Source organism: Ceratina calcarata, unplaced genomic scaffold, assembly GCF_001652005.2.
Source record: "Ceratina calcarata isolate Rehan_Ccalc_2016 unplaced genomic scaffold, ASM165200v1 scaffold88.2, whole genome shotgun sequence".
Lineage (NCBI taxonomy): Eukaryota > Metazoa > Arthropoda > Insecta > Hymenoptera > Apidae > Ceratina > Ceratina calcarata.
Window position 1 is genome coordinate 402,797 of NW_017180156.1, and position 15,016 is coordinate 417,812.

The 15,016-nt window shown below is 46.7% G+C and overlaps 1 long non-coding RNA gene across 1 annotated transcript in view; it reads right to left on the minus strand.

The window, feature by feature from the left end:
* Window positions 1-6,941: 6,941 nt before the first annotated feature.
* LOC113465117 (uncharacterized) overlaps window positions 6,942-15,016 on the minus strand; it is a 70,400-nt gene continuing 62,325 nt past the window's right edge. Inside the window, exon 3 of the long non-coding RNA XR_003389943.1 lies at window positions 6,942-9,884. This is a non-coding gene — a long non-coding RNA (uncharacterized LOC113465117). The remainder of the gene's footprint in view (window positions 9,885-15,016) is intronic.

Below are 15,016 nucleotides of genomic sequence, written 5' to 3' on the forward strand. Positions count from 1 at the left end.
GACGCCTGATCGAGCACAGAAAAAATAAGACGTATACTTATTATTACTCGTTTTGAATTTGGTCCTCCTAGGGGAAACTAACACATGCACGTACCTGGCTCAATTTCGTTGTTACTAGCTGTACATCTCTGTTCATGGTCCAGTTACCTTGAACGAAGGAAAGAAAGGTGGAAATGGCGGTACTTGAATGGGTTTTAGAATCCTTCAATCTCCTTTGCTGTACGCGTTGGTTATTCAACAGGGAGGCATTATCTTACAGATAATCGGATGTTTACTCGTTCGCAATAAAAATTTGCAGAGACAGAATTTCAATTAAAATGTACTAAACGGTTGTTCGTAGAGTGAAATAACAATGGGCGAAGCTCTCGTCCTCGCATCTGGTTATGAGATTGGAAATCGTTCGGGGTTGACTTTGAATAAGGATTCTCTCTCGTAGGACAAATTAAATTGGGGCTACGCGTTGCGTGAAATGGCGCGGTATCTCGGCCGAGGGGGGTAACATATGTGTGCCCCCGTGTAGGCACCGCCGTTCCTCAAAAGGGATGGAATTCCGGGGAGGGCTTTCGGTTTGGCGACCATTTGGGAAAATTGGGAATATCGGGATCGAGGCCAGACGGTCTCCAGTCATTGTTCGAGCTTGATTTATATTTTGTTTGCGTTGAGTTTACGCGTCTGTTTCACCGTTCCAAATCTCGAGCCGCTTTTTCGAAGATTCCTTTGTTGGAGAAGCACAGATAGTCGTTAGAATCGTGAATCATAAATGTACAATCAGATTGTTTAAAGTGGGATAAAAAAACGATTAGAGAGTGGAAATTGCGAGTACAACAGATGTAAAATTCAAAATGGACGTGCGTGTGCGGAATGCTCAAGGGTTTAATGGCAGCGTTTGCGAGCGTGAGGCTAGACAGGCGTTTCAGGGCGGGGCGGAAAAACCGCTGAGCAATCGTTCAAAGGACCACCGATCTCTCACGACTTGTGGCTACCGAAACTCCATGTAAAACCTGTATCAACTCGATACATCTACAATCGAGGCTTAAAAATTGATAGAGTTTCTCATTTCTGCAGATTGATGAATATCCTTTAAATCATAAAAGGAGAAGGAACAGTTTTATGGGATTTCTAAAGGTCTATATACACTGACGACACGACAACTACAGCCTGGGTTTATTGAGGTAGTGGGGTGGCCGAACCAGTACCGTAGCTTTTACAACTGCTTTTACATACTTTTCCCTATACGCTCAGTTGTAAAAGCTACAGTACTGGCTCGGCCGCCCGAACACTTCCAAAAGCCCAGACTACCGTTGTCGTGTCGTCAGTGTAGACAGACCTTAAGGTGTGCTGCAACTTCGGTCGCAGGTACAAGCTTTCTCTCCGGCCGAAATCCCAAGGGAGTACACGAGAGATTAGACTCAAGAGTAAATATTGACACTTAGTTGACAACTAATTCTTAGAGTGTCGCTGACGTCTCTTATTTCCAGTCCCAATGGAATTTGCATTGTGCTACCTTTAACACTCGATTAGTTAACGACTAAACTCACTAAACGTTCAGAAGTATCTTCCTTTTGGGACTTTAAAATTCAAGTGCGATAAGGCTTTTCTTTTTACTTGAAATGTCATTAAGTGCGAGGGAGACTAGTGTATAAAAGTCTCGTATGGAAAAACGGGAACATGTAATGAAAAAGATGAAGAGAGGACTCTCTCGAGCCACGCTATCGATCCCCGCATTCGTTTGTATAACGTGTTTACTTCTCACCGCGGATATCTTCTCTCGTAGTCTCGGGTCTGTTCAGACTGCGAGCGGTCTGAGGCACCCCTCTTTCCAGCTTGGATCGAGCTCTCCTCTCAGCAGGGTGGAATCCTCGAGCGAACGCGGAACCGTCGCGATGGTGAAGGGGCCGCTGGAAATATCATTTATCAACGGCAGCGACTGTCAATCCCGTGCCGCATTGATACGATGACGGTCCAGCGACGCCGCGACGCTCTCTTCTCGAATAGATTCGTCTATTCGATGCTAGAAATCTGATCCTAATATCTATTACAGGCTCCGAAGCACTTCGTCCACCGAACACCTAAAAATTTATGTATGTTTCTCACAAGACAGTATGTCCGAAAGATACTTGAATAGCTATGTAAGGAATTTCGTATTTCAGGATCAAAGTGGAGGATATAAGCTGATGTTTCGGAGGGATCCGAGGATGATGAATTCTGTTAGTAGGGGCGGAAAAGTGATAAGGGGTTGCTCGAGTTCTTGAAGCCCTCAAGGACCATGGATTCGACCATGGGTTAAAGCGGAGATTGATACTAGGTTATTGACACTTGCTGTGTATTTAGGTGTGAAGGACTCCAGAGTTCTTCCTTATAAATGAAGTTTTGCCATCGTCGAAGTATGAATATTCCACTGCTCGAAACAAGGGTTGCAAACTTAGGTTTTGCTCCCTCGAAACGATACTTCAAACAAATCGTAATCAGGCTTCTATCCGACCAATTATTACGCTACAGAGACGTTAATTTCATTTATTTGAATTCCGTATGACTTCCTGCGGATGATACATTGAACGAGGTGTGATTCAAAGGGTGTACTTATCATCGCAATTACATCAACAAGTTGTACGTGAGATTCGCCTAACAGTGTTAGCCCAATACCGTTCACTGAGCGTGACGTGTACGCAATTAAACGGGATTTCCATTGAGATCTCTGGATACGATGCACGTCCTCGGACGTACATAGTGCCAGACACGCTCTACGATCTCGATACACACTTTTAAACGCGCTTCTCCCCTCCGTATGATCTTTAATTAATGCACATTAATCTCGTTTGCGCGGAATCACCGGATTCGGTCGGGCGCGAATAAAAGTAATGCGCATAATATGTATGAGTGTAATTGATGTCGGCAAAGGTGCTCTCCTTGTAATGAAGAATAACCCGTAATAATTTCTAGGTTTCGTATCGATCCTTCGTTAACAACGTGCTAGTAGGAACGCATTGTGAATTCATGAGATCTTACGACGTATATTCACGCGTATCGCGTCTAGGAAAGAATAATGGACGACTCGTAAAGAGTAATATCTACCAATTAGTTGAACGTAATTGGCATCGGCGGAGAAAAAGATTATTTCATAATTAGGATCGTAAATGTTTGACATTTGCCCGCCTCCTCCCTTTGAGCTATCGACGCTGTCGTTCGTGGCAATCCCATTAAATTTTTTTTTCCGCTAGTCGCAGCCGGCGTCTCCGCTCCGAAGAAGCGTGGAACGACTTTAAAGCGCGGTACAATATCGCGACCGTCCCGGACGGGTCTTAGTTAATGAGAGTTTCGCGTGTTCCGGAAGCTCCTCTGTCGCTGTCTTCAACCCTCTCCGCGCCCGCCCTTTTCCAACCCTTACGCCGCTCCCAAATTTTGCACGCACCTTAAACCGCAATTAGCGAACTGTGCCACTGTGGAGCTTGGCAAAAACCGTCCTCGGATCCGTTCGCAGATGACCAGACGCGTTAATCCATTCGGTCTGTGTTCCAATTACGTGCCTTGGTTCGACGAACGATCGAACTTAATTGGATTTATAAAAATTTTTTCGCGAATAATGCGAGACTGAAGGATGTAAGACTGCCTTGAACGACCTTGAGTGATGAAGAATTGTTTCGACGAGTATTTAGAAAAAGGACGGAACATCGTTCGCGGAGGGGAACACGGGTACGCTCGGCGAACAGAAACCGGCAATGCATCGTTAGGCTGGTATGGTTGGCAGATAAATGACGCGGTCGCCTCGCATCTGACGTGAATGAAGCCAGAATGGCTTACCTACGTGTCCGTCGGCCCCGTAGCGCGTGTATGTACGTACGGGACCCACGGGTGATCGCAATGACTGCCTAATGATACATTGAACCGCGTGTTTGACCGCGCGCGCCATGCTCCTCGTTCGGATCGACATTTTCCAGTCTATCGAGGATGCGAATCAGTTAGAAGGCCTCGGCTACGCGATGGCTAATATTCTCCACCGTGAGAATTTCAAGTAACGTCGCGTCCATTAACTTTTAATGGTCCGTTTAAAAAAAATATAATTTCCTTCCTCTGAGAGTAAGTATTATATCGGTAAAATATTTACAAGACGAATCGTTTTTTTCTTTAATTGCATTAGTTTGGTTGACGTTAGCGTCTACGTCATGCTCGCGGTGCACAGTTATGGTTGTTCCACCATGTTCGCCGCGGTCATTCGAAATACATCAGTGTAACGAAGTTTATTATGGTAGCATGTGCTACATTAGAGCATAACGTTACCGCGGCGTTATTTTATAAAGGCAGCGCGTCGCAAAAACAACTCGGCGAGGCTTCTATTAAGCCATTAGTATTATTATTCGTCAGAGATTTCCGTAAAATCTTCGCCTCGGCTAATACGAACGATTAACCGTTATTGCACTCTATTAATTTCCATGCTATTTCAGAATGCGGACCGCTTCGTTTATCGTTGTTTTGTAACGAAATCGTGGATACGATTTTATTGCTCGTATCGGCCGACCCTCGTTATTTATCCGCCGTTGCAATTCTCACAAACGTCGTTCCAAGGAATAAACCGAGTCTGTATCGCCCTCCCGGTGATAGTCGCAATCGGTTATTGACCACGAAAATGCGATAGACGGATCTGTGGAAAGAAACGAAGTACCGGGAAAATCGGCGAATGACGTAAAACTGGGTAACCATGTTATCGCTTATCGAGACTGTGCCACCACTTGTTAGGCTCGCGTCCACCTCTTTGTCATTCGTCGACTCGACTACTACGCGCACAATATCCTTTTTGGAGACGGTTTCGTATTAATTTTAAAGCTCGTTCGACAGATTCGCGAAATGGGTGGACGTGGGGTGTTTGGGCGTGTGTTTCTTGGCCGCGTGAGATAGCCGAGCGATAATAAATGAGCTTGGAAGTAGCTTGCCTAATTACTTCCTCGGAGAGCGTACGAACTCCGGCGATGCAAACCGCTGATATCTCCGCGAATTTTTCCCCCTTTTTTCCCTCGTGCCCCGTAGTCGGCTACCGGTTTTACAGCGCCCGCTGAATTTAACTGTCTATTAATTAATGCGCACCGATTAATTTTAGTCACGGGATAAAAACCCGCCGTTCTTTCCCTTCGCACTTTGTGTGTGGGAAATTATTGTGCCGCGGCGTCTGAGGCCTCGAAACCGCGATTCGATTTTTCTCACGCTCATCGACCGCCGCAATTAGAATGCTTCGGGTATTAGAAAAAAGAATTGTTCAAGCAATGCGTATCTACTTTATTCTTTTCAGATAACCGATGAAGGGGTGGATCAACGGCAACAATTATCGTGACATCGACGACCGATGGAAGAAGGATCTCGGGCCACGAGCGGCAGCGGTTCCTGGGTAGGTCTCGGTTACGTCCAAATAGAAATTCAATTGATCTTGTCCGGTAGTGTCAGGCAATCCATCTTGTTCCTTCCGCCGCGTCCGAAGGCGCGTCTTCCAGCCCAGGTCTCCGCGTTTCTACGATTTCTACGGTTGCGCGCCCCGCGCTCCGCCGTCGTCGTCGTTCGGAAAAAACCGGACAGCTGTCCGGCCGACCGCCAAACTGCTCATTAATTACGTTCCCCGAAACCAAACCCGCTCGCACGCGATCGTCCTTCCGTTTGTCTTTCCACCGCGTTTTGTCCTGCGTTGCGAAGAGAATTCCTATCGCCCTATTCAAAGTCCCGATTCATTGATTAAACGGAATGTGAACGAACATCTGTTTATTTTAGCAAGCATATTTATTCCCGGTTTCGCAAAACGTGCAATCATTTTGGCCACCTTTTTCAAAAAGCCTTACCGAGGTCTTTAGAGGCAACAATCGAATTCGCACACAGGTAGATACGTCCAGGTACATACAAATTACCCGTCGACAGCATTATGATCCGCCTGTCCGTTCCCATTCACCGTGCATCGAGGATAATAACGATTATTCTCGGATTACAGATTTTATCCCGGCTCGAGATATCGCCGGCCGATAAGCACCGGCCGCGATACGCAGCGAAACGCTTCTGCTACCGTGTTCGATATGCGCGTGCTTCCACACGGCTTCAGCTTAATTGGTGGTACAACTTTATTACTCACCGTTAAGTAATGACGGGGGCCACGCTAAGCGCGCCGGTTTAAAGACCATGAAAGGGACTTACCCGTGAGTGGATAACGTCGATGGAGAAGAGCGATAAAACGAGTCGCGTCCGGCCGGTGACGCCACGGAGGGGTGCCCCGCCTAATAAGGCGATAAAGGTCGCGATTCCGAGGCGATTTCCGATGGCCCGCGGCGAGATCGCGAAGACCGACGCTCATATCCGCCGTCGAACGTCTCGCGAATTTCTTTGTCCTCGGTACGGTCAATTTTACGACTCACAGCGGACGACTCGAGGTCGAAAGAAAGATTCTACAGTCAGAGACACGTTGCGCCGGTTCTCCACGGGTTAAAAAATCCCGTGGGCCGGCTAGAAAAAAGAAGGCCAGGGCGTTAGCAGCTACTTGCGGATAATTAATAATGCCGGGATCAAAAGTGTGCCCATTGAATGTTCGCTCATTCACAAACGATCATTCTCTCCGCCCAGGATGAATGCCGGACCGGGATCGTTACAAGGGTATTCTACGGGCGTGCCTCCGCTCTCGCCTCGCACGGGTGTCTTCAGGTCAATACCGCCGGTTCCCGGTTGAATACAATTATTAATGCCGTCATTAAGAGCATTTACCATTTTTTAATGCGAACGATCGGAAAGAAGTATAAATCATATTCCCGGTACGATCCCGCACCGCGTGCGAGCCAGCCTCGCCGCTCTCGTTCCCCGCTTCGCGCGATCCTGTTCCCAGCTTGTGATCTTTGCCCTCGTTCCTTTTCTTATCCTTCTCTTTTCTTCCCTCGACGATTTGGCAAAGGGGAGAAATTGGGCCAGGAAATGGGTTGGTGAAATAGATTTGCGACGATTTTATTCTTACATTGGCAAACATTTTATGACATACTTTCTAATAATCAAATAACTCGGATTTCCATTTTTTCAATGTACAAAGGCAACGCGTTTACATTTTCATTTCGCGTTTAATAAAGTCCTCGGAGATTTGCTGAGTTATCAATTTTTATTGTGTTTAACTGGTTCGTAGAAAATTCGGGACGTTCCATCCTTGAGAATGTATTTTAATCATGGTTAAAAGAGAGGCCCGCGCACGCCGGGGTCGGGGGACGCGTCTCGGCATAAGGGACACGTGTCAACGCGATAAATCGTGCCGATGTCCGGACATACGGTTTGCTTTGGCCGGGCAAATTCGGTACCACTGTATATAGAACGTGTACATGCATCCACGATATACGAACCATCCATAGGCGTCACCGTGAAGAAACTACCTTTTTAATCGATTTTCAACCGCCTCGTGAATTAATTTCATAAACCCATCCAATGAATAAATCATAATGAATGTAGACTCACAAGTCTGAATTAGAAACATATGTAGTTTCTGACATCGATACTCCGCCTGGTGATTTATAAAATTAAATACGTGCGGAATACAAGACCTGGTATGAAGGATTTTACCTTCTAGAATCATTAATTCTACTTGCAATTAATTCTCGAATTAATCAAAATCTATGTGGTAATCAATTTCCTATCGGAAAAGAACGGCCGTTTCGTCCTAACGTGACAAACTCGACGACAATGGAACAGCTACAATGATTCTTCTACTCTGTTCCGAGATGATCTCCAAAGCGGAGAGAAGAAACCTCGAGAAGCATCGCGGAGATTATATGGGGCGCGACCATCCGTCGCGTTTCTCTATTTTCCTTGCATCCATTCCTAGATCTCTCGTTCTCTGTTACTCCACGTGTAAAGTTTCTCTCGATTCCCTCCTGCTTTTCCCGCTTTCACGTTACGCGCGGTTTGCCTTGCCACCTTGGACCGATTATTTGTTACTTCCGTTCCTGGTAACTCGAATCCGAAGAGAAGAGCTTAGTTCTTTTAAAAGCTTTTTAGTAAAATCGGTTGCTCTACTTTCATTTTCATTTGAATTTCGAGATCTACAAAGTATTCTATTTTACTGAGATTCCCGGACCTTAATTCGGCGTTGCAATTAATTGTTAGGGTGAGCAAGGAATCGTTCGGGTTCGCGGAATCGATAAGGGTGTATATTCGTATCCGCCGAAACGTTCTCGAGTCCCAGCGTGAAAAATCGAGATCGTGGATCCAGGTAGGCGGTCCCAGGTTCCTCGGGAACCACTTTGGAACCACAAGTTTCTAGGGAGTCGTCTGGTTGTACGGCCGCGAAGAGAGGGCGTTATCGGACGGCTTAATCGTACGATTAATGACGAAGTACGCGTAAAAGTTGCCGGGCGAAGCGAAAGGGAAACGGGACGGGAATGGGCCGGCATGAATGAATCGTGGACTCGCTTTTTAAGAGGGTCCACGACATATTTCAATAAAAGCAACACGCGTTCGGCTGACTGATTGACTAATTATCGGGCCGGACCGAGCAACCGAGACCGAATCAATACTTACAGATCCAGCAGATAACGAGATGCAGGGAATTCGGATTTTTATCGGACCCGACTCACTCTCGAACCGTAATTGTGACTTCTCGGTTAATTAACGTGTCCTGAAATATATTTTAGCTCCGATAGTGCATGCTAAGAATTCTCAAAATCTTAGTTTAACGTACATACATTACTATAGTTTACAGAAATAAATTACGATTTTTCCTATCGAATATGACCGTAAGCAGCGTTTACACGTTTTCTCAATTAAGATTCCCGATTATTTTTCTGCCATTTATGTATTTTTATCAGAATTGTTCTAACTTCAAATCTCTCGAATCGCTCGCAAGGTTGACAAAATCTTTTCCATTAATCTGGTTCGTACAGATTTTCGTGGAAATTGAGAGCGCGGCTCGGCCAATCGGCAAGCGTTTCGTAATAGAATCGGTAATCAACGGCAATCGATTCGAGTCACGAGGCTCGAGCCGGTCGTTCCCTAATCCTCGAGCCAGGTGTCGAGATATCGAAAGGTGATGGAATGGCTCGAGACGCGTTAAATATTGAGCCGGTCACGAAGCACACGCTACGTCGGGACGTAATGAGCCCGAGGTTCCGAGTTTGTATCCTCCCGGGGATGATCTGGCCGTGCGAGGCAGATCGGCGCGGCTGCGTGCCACGGCGGCGGTACTCATTAGCGGCGGATTAATACGATCCGGTCGTACGGCCACGGAACTGGACAAATGCACGGTAGCCGTGTCCACGGCGACGCCGTTCATTCGTTCCGAATATTTTGCCGCGTTCGCATCCATCTCGTGGCTCGCGACCGCCGGAACTTAAGGTCTTTATCTGCCGATCTGGATATTAAGTTACTTAATCAGTGTCCCTATAAATTCGAGACAGTCGAATTATTCTTTTTCTCTACGCGATACAAATTTTTGTACGATTTTAAGCTTGACTCGATTACTGGAAAATGATGCAAGTTTAATTGCATCTTCCCGTTTAAGAAAGTCTCGGATAGAATTGGGAAAAATGAAAAGGTACGATAAAATGATTTGATTCGTTGGTATGAAATTTCTACGTGAAGAACCATGGCGAGGGGATCGAACGTCTTGCGTAGAGGTACAGATACGATTGACCAAGGTTCCTGTCACGACGGAGTCAGGTTTGACGCCAGCCGTGGGGTCGATTTATCAGAATAATGCACACGCCATTAACCCGGTGTCCCCGCCTTAAAACCGGGATCTTGATTTCGCGCGGAAATCCCCTGCTCCGGTGTAAGCCTTCGGACTTTCTTCACCCTGTAACCTCCCATTCGAAAGCTCGTAACGTCGCCCTTCGCTCAGACAGTAGGCTGCTGCTTCTTTTCTTTCTCGTCCTCTTTACATCCACCGACGTCTGTAACAAAAACAAATCCCTGCTGTTGGCATAATTTTTATTTCCACTAGGAAACAGCTCGATCGTTTTTCTTGCTCCTAATATTATTTCTATAACGAGCCAGTCGTGCCAATGGCCAATTGCACCCGTTATACGCGAGTTTCGTGTAAGCTCGCGACGCGACTCGCGTTTCAGTTCCAATTAAAAGCGGTCGGACGAATTCACGTCGGGTTGATTAACGAGCCCGGCCGTGGTATTTGTCACGTTGTTTACGAACCCACCCGAAAAGAATAAGTTGACCGGCACGGCGTATAACTGACCGTGGATAGCCGGCCTCCGGTCAGATTTATCGCGTTATCATCGATCGGCGTCCGTCCACGGAAATGGCAGAAAACTGTAATTGAAAGACACCGTTGCGAGCTCGAACCGGAAACTATTCGAGTAACGGTGGAAAGCAATATCCGCGGTCTGTCTGCGTGAAACTAATAGGAATCAATCAAACTGTAATGCCTATTTGGGCCGTGTAATCGTCCGGCTGAAAGATTCATCGTTTGGTAATCAAATTCGAACGCGGTAGGAGTCTGTTCGATGATTCATGCTCGCGAGAACTACCATCTGATTTTATTGGTTTAACACGTACCGCTTGAAATTAAATAAGAAAGCAACTTTTGTAACAGAAATTTGGCAGAAAATCTGGATGCAGCGGTTTGATAAATGGAGTGGCGACGAAAATATTCAAGAGGGGTTCGTATTTAAACTCTTTCAGCGGGGCCGGGGCGAGGTATCGATAAGCGGAAGAAGCCTAGCCGGTGTGTCGCGACCTGAAAAGCTTCTCGTACCGTGACTCGGCCGAGATTTATCGTTTAAACGCGCACTTACTGCCTCCGTGGAGGGTATTGCATCGCACACAACGCGACGATAAATCATCGAAATAAGAGCCGATGACGGGACGCGAGGAAATAACATTTAGTAGGCCGAGATCCGAAGGTCTCCGAGTTTCCGCAAATTATTTGTAAAAGTGGCCGATCCCACGAGTACGAGAAATAAAATGGGGAAGACGAAATGAATGGAGAGTCTCTCGACGAAGATATCGGTATTTCGCGAGAACCGATGGCTTCTCCGCGTGCAGTCGATAAAATTGAGGGAACGTCGCGTCGCAGAGCCAAAAAGAGAAAACATAAATCAGAGGAAGATCAAGTTTATCGTCGGGACTAGAAATCGTAGCACGTGCTGCGAGAAACGTTGAACCCTCGTTCGGTTTATCTGTCCACGAGTGGTAAAAACGTCCGTAGACGATACTGTACCCGTCATTCATACTTGAAATTAATGGCTCGTGCAGGGAATTCCTGTTACTCGTGTCTTCCTACTGTCTGTTAATTCGCTTTATCTATGTAATAGGAAATAATTATCCGAGCAGCAAAATTTCACGACTAGAAAACTGTTTCGAAACGTCGCTTAAAACTGTTTTTGAATAATGCGTTTCCAGGTTCGCGTAATTCACTCGTTAAATCTGACCGTGAAAACCCGCTGTGATGATAATGATTTCTATCATCCGTGCTCATGCACGAGTCACCGAAGAAAAGCCAGACGATGACGCCGATGCGATTAGCTATTTAATGCGAACCTCTTTAGCCTCGGCTAATTGATGCCCGGATATTAGCGTAATTGTAATTAAGCGAAATTACGGCAATCACGCGCGGTCTACCGTTCTCTCGACGCTCGACGGTTGCGAGAGGCTCGCGGGGTGATCCTCAAAGAAACTCGCCGACGTTTTCCCTTCGCTTTTCCCATCCCACCCTTCGCGCGGCCCCTTTCTATCGTTTATCCAACTATCGGTATTCGTGGTATGCGGGCCAACGCCTTTTGATGGATGCCAGCGAGTATGCGGATGAATGGTTTTGCAAATAGTTGCAATAACAGCTCGCAATTTTTATACCGATCCTCCGTCGCTGTTTCATAACCAAGTAGCGATAAACAAAAGGAGGTGCTAAGATTGAACGAGCGTTTGATGTTGCTAAAGAGAAATCGTGATGAAGACATGAAGCCCGGCGCTGCAACCGGAAAATTATCTAGACATCGATAACGATCGACCGTGCTCGTCGATTATCTCGCGGATAACGTGGAGAATCGTTGCGGCAATCGTTTTCGAGCCGGTTTTCGATGCCGAACCCGGCAATCTTCCGGTCACGCGCGATCGATTCGTCGGCGGAACGTGTTATTTAAAGAAGAGGAATCGACGGACAAACACGGCGGAGAAACGTTTCGCCGCCGGTAGCGGGTTTACGGAGCGTTGCGTCGTAGTCGTTCATCTGAGAAACCAACTTCAACCCCTCGGTCTCGATTCGAGTTCGCCGGGTCGGTAATTCATCCACCGCTTGGCTCGGGACCCACCCGCGGGATATACGGGATTAGGGGATGAAAACGACGCTCAAACGACGGCCATCTGTTGGACGGACCATGGAACTGCTGTCAGCGATGGTCGAACGTGTCCCATGGCCGGTAAAGGACGGCCATCCGTCCATAGACGGTCTCATGTATCGGTGGGTGGTCAATGGTAACGTCCCGAGGGATACGAGGATTATGATAACTATCAGCATGTTCTTAGGCATATCGGATTGCTGATTCAAAGCTCGAATCATTTACAAATACAGCATCGATACGTTATACGAATCTCATTTCTTATCCTCGTTATGGATATGGAAGAATGCGATATACAATATCAATGCCGATGTGATATCGAACACCATTCGCTGTTTGCGGTACCTCAATAAGAAACGTATCTTTGAGCGATACATCGTATCATCTACTAGGTACATAATCGGTAATGATTCGATAAATTGAGTTCAGAAGTAGATAACCCAATGGAATTCCCGTTGGGTAAAGAATGTAGATCGAATTACGCATTCGTGCGGAGATTTATACACCCTAACGGCGGCCATTCAACATTGGACGAAAGTGCGGACAGCTGGATCGATTAGGCCAGCGATCCCAGGCCGTGAAACGCGCGAACAACTGTTATCCGAGGTTTTTTAGCACCGAAGAAGTAACCGGCGCTCGGCGCGGAGTTCTGAGGATTTAATGGCGCGCGACTTCGAGTATCGCGGAAGGAAAACCATCCGGAATTGGTCCGGGAGGATTGATACGACCCGCGGAAAGATAGGAAAAGAGAGAGGTAGCTCGTTAGAGAGCCGCGGAACGACGGATTTATTATAAACGCGCCGCTACCGAGCCGGCACCGATTTTTCATCCCGTAAACACGGGCCTGATTATTTATGAACGTGCAAACGCACGCGGCACAATCGATTTCCACGGAGGCAAATTAGTCCCGGGCTCGGCTCGCCAGATACGGGCATTAAAATAATAACGCTCATCGTATTAATGGGTTATAATAATTAGGGAAACTCTTGCTCGGGCTGCGCGTTTCTCTTCTCTTTTTCCTCTTTGCCCCTCCTTCGAGCCGGTTTCCTATCGCCAGATTTATGATTGAATCGCGATACTCTCTGCCCTACTGGCTGTCACGCCAATGAAACGCGGAATTAATTAGAAAGAATCACGCGAGCGCGATGATCACTCAAGCATTTCGCGTGCTCGTTCTTTCCCAGGGGGGAGGGGGGAGGGGTTAGTCGTCTACGATCGGGGTTGATTTCTTGGGACATTGGTATGCGTGCTTCCGTGGTCGTTTCGTTCTCCCCTGCAAAGATAAAGCGAGGGAGAAACGTATTTCAAGGTTGGGAATGCGGTGTCAACTTTATTATCGCTGGTCGTGGATGTTGGATACGAAATGATTGACTTATACTACTGATTTCTTCATTTATTCAACAAAATGATGCCATGAATAGAACGTATCATTAATTATAAATATCGTGGCGATAATTCGAATGCGTGGACGAGTATTTTAGTTATCAGAAACGTCGTGTAATTTAAAATAGATGAATTCATTACACATTGATAATAATCAGACACAGGTTTTTCATCTTTCGATATACAATGCGTCCGATAGACTGTAAAATTCAGAGATGACGAACGCTGACGGGAACTAATTCCCACGATTATCCCGACGACGGAATAACTCGGAGAATCTGGGAGGAACGGAATTCCTCGAGTTAAGAGCCGCACGGTTGCGATCTTCGAGGTTTAGAAAGTTCGGACATTACTGGTAAGATTAGGGGCGAGAAAATTCTTCGCGCGAACAGCCGCGGCTTGCCGAGGGGTTTGTTTTAATGGGGCTCGATTAGCGAAGCAAGACGCCAGGGAGCCGTAGACGGCGAGCGGAGAGAGAGAGAGAGAGACAGAGAGAGAGGGAAGCGATCAGATCCGCGGCGCGTTTCTCTTGCAGCTTCGGAACGGGCGTCGATACTCTCGAGACCGGAAAAGCTACTTTCCGCAGAGCTGTTACAGAGTTCTAATCTTTTTACGCTCTCGAGCAAGAACGCGAAGTTTGTCCGTGGAAAACAGGCCACGGCATTTCTCGGTGATGCGTGTAGTTATTTTACGTGTTTTCTACGATGAGGGAAGAAAAATGGATAGCGAAGTATAATGAAGAAATAATCAAATACGAATAAAAAAAGTTAACAAGTAAATGAGAAGGATACGGTTCGTCGCGTCTATATTTCTTTAAATGTCGCGATTCTTCATCGAGACTCGACGGATCGATAGTCGAACGATCCTCGCGTAATCTCACCTTGGCGTTTAATTGAAACGATGTAAAAAAGACAATGATCATTTATCCATGACGAATTTGAGAGAAACGCGGAGTGCAAAAACGCAATAAACTTAACTCGTTTTACCACCCATCGGCCAGTGAGTCATCACGGTTCTTAGCCAACAGTCCCTGAACTAAATGCACCACAAATCGCCTAATAATTCATTGACTCAATCTTTTCGCCATTGTATCGGCAAAATATAATCGAACATACCTGACTACCGGATTCCAATTACCCAGTCGGTCGCTCGTCCGAAGCGCGATCCGTCCCAGCCAATTTCCATCGTCGAGGATTTGATCCGGGGCCAAAGAAAGGAACAATAAGCGTCGCGACGCTATTCGATCAGACCCAAGCGTGTCGTAGCGGTGCGCTCGGTCCGCTCGGAAATCACCGCTTCGAATCGCGGGATCGTTTTTGATTCTGTACTTGGGTCGCATGCCGCAACGGCGC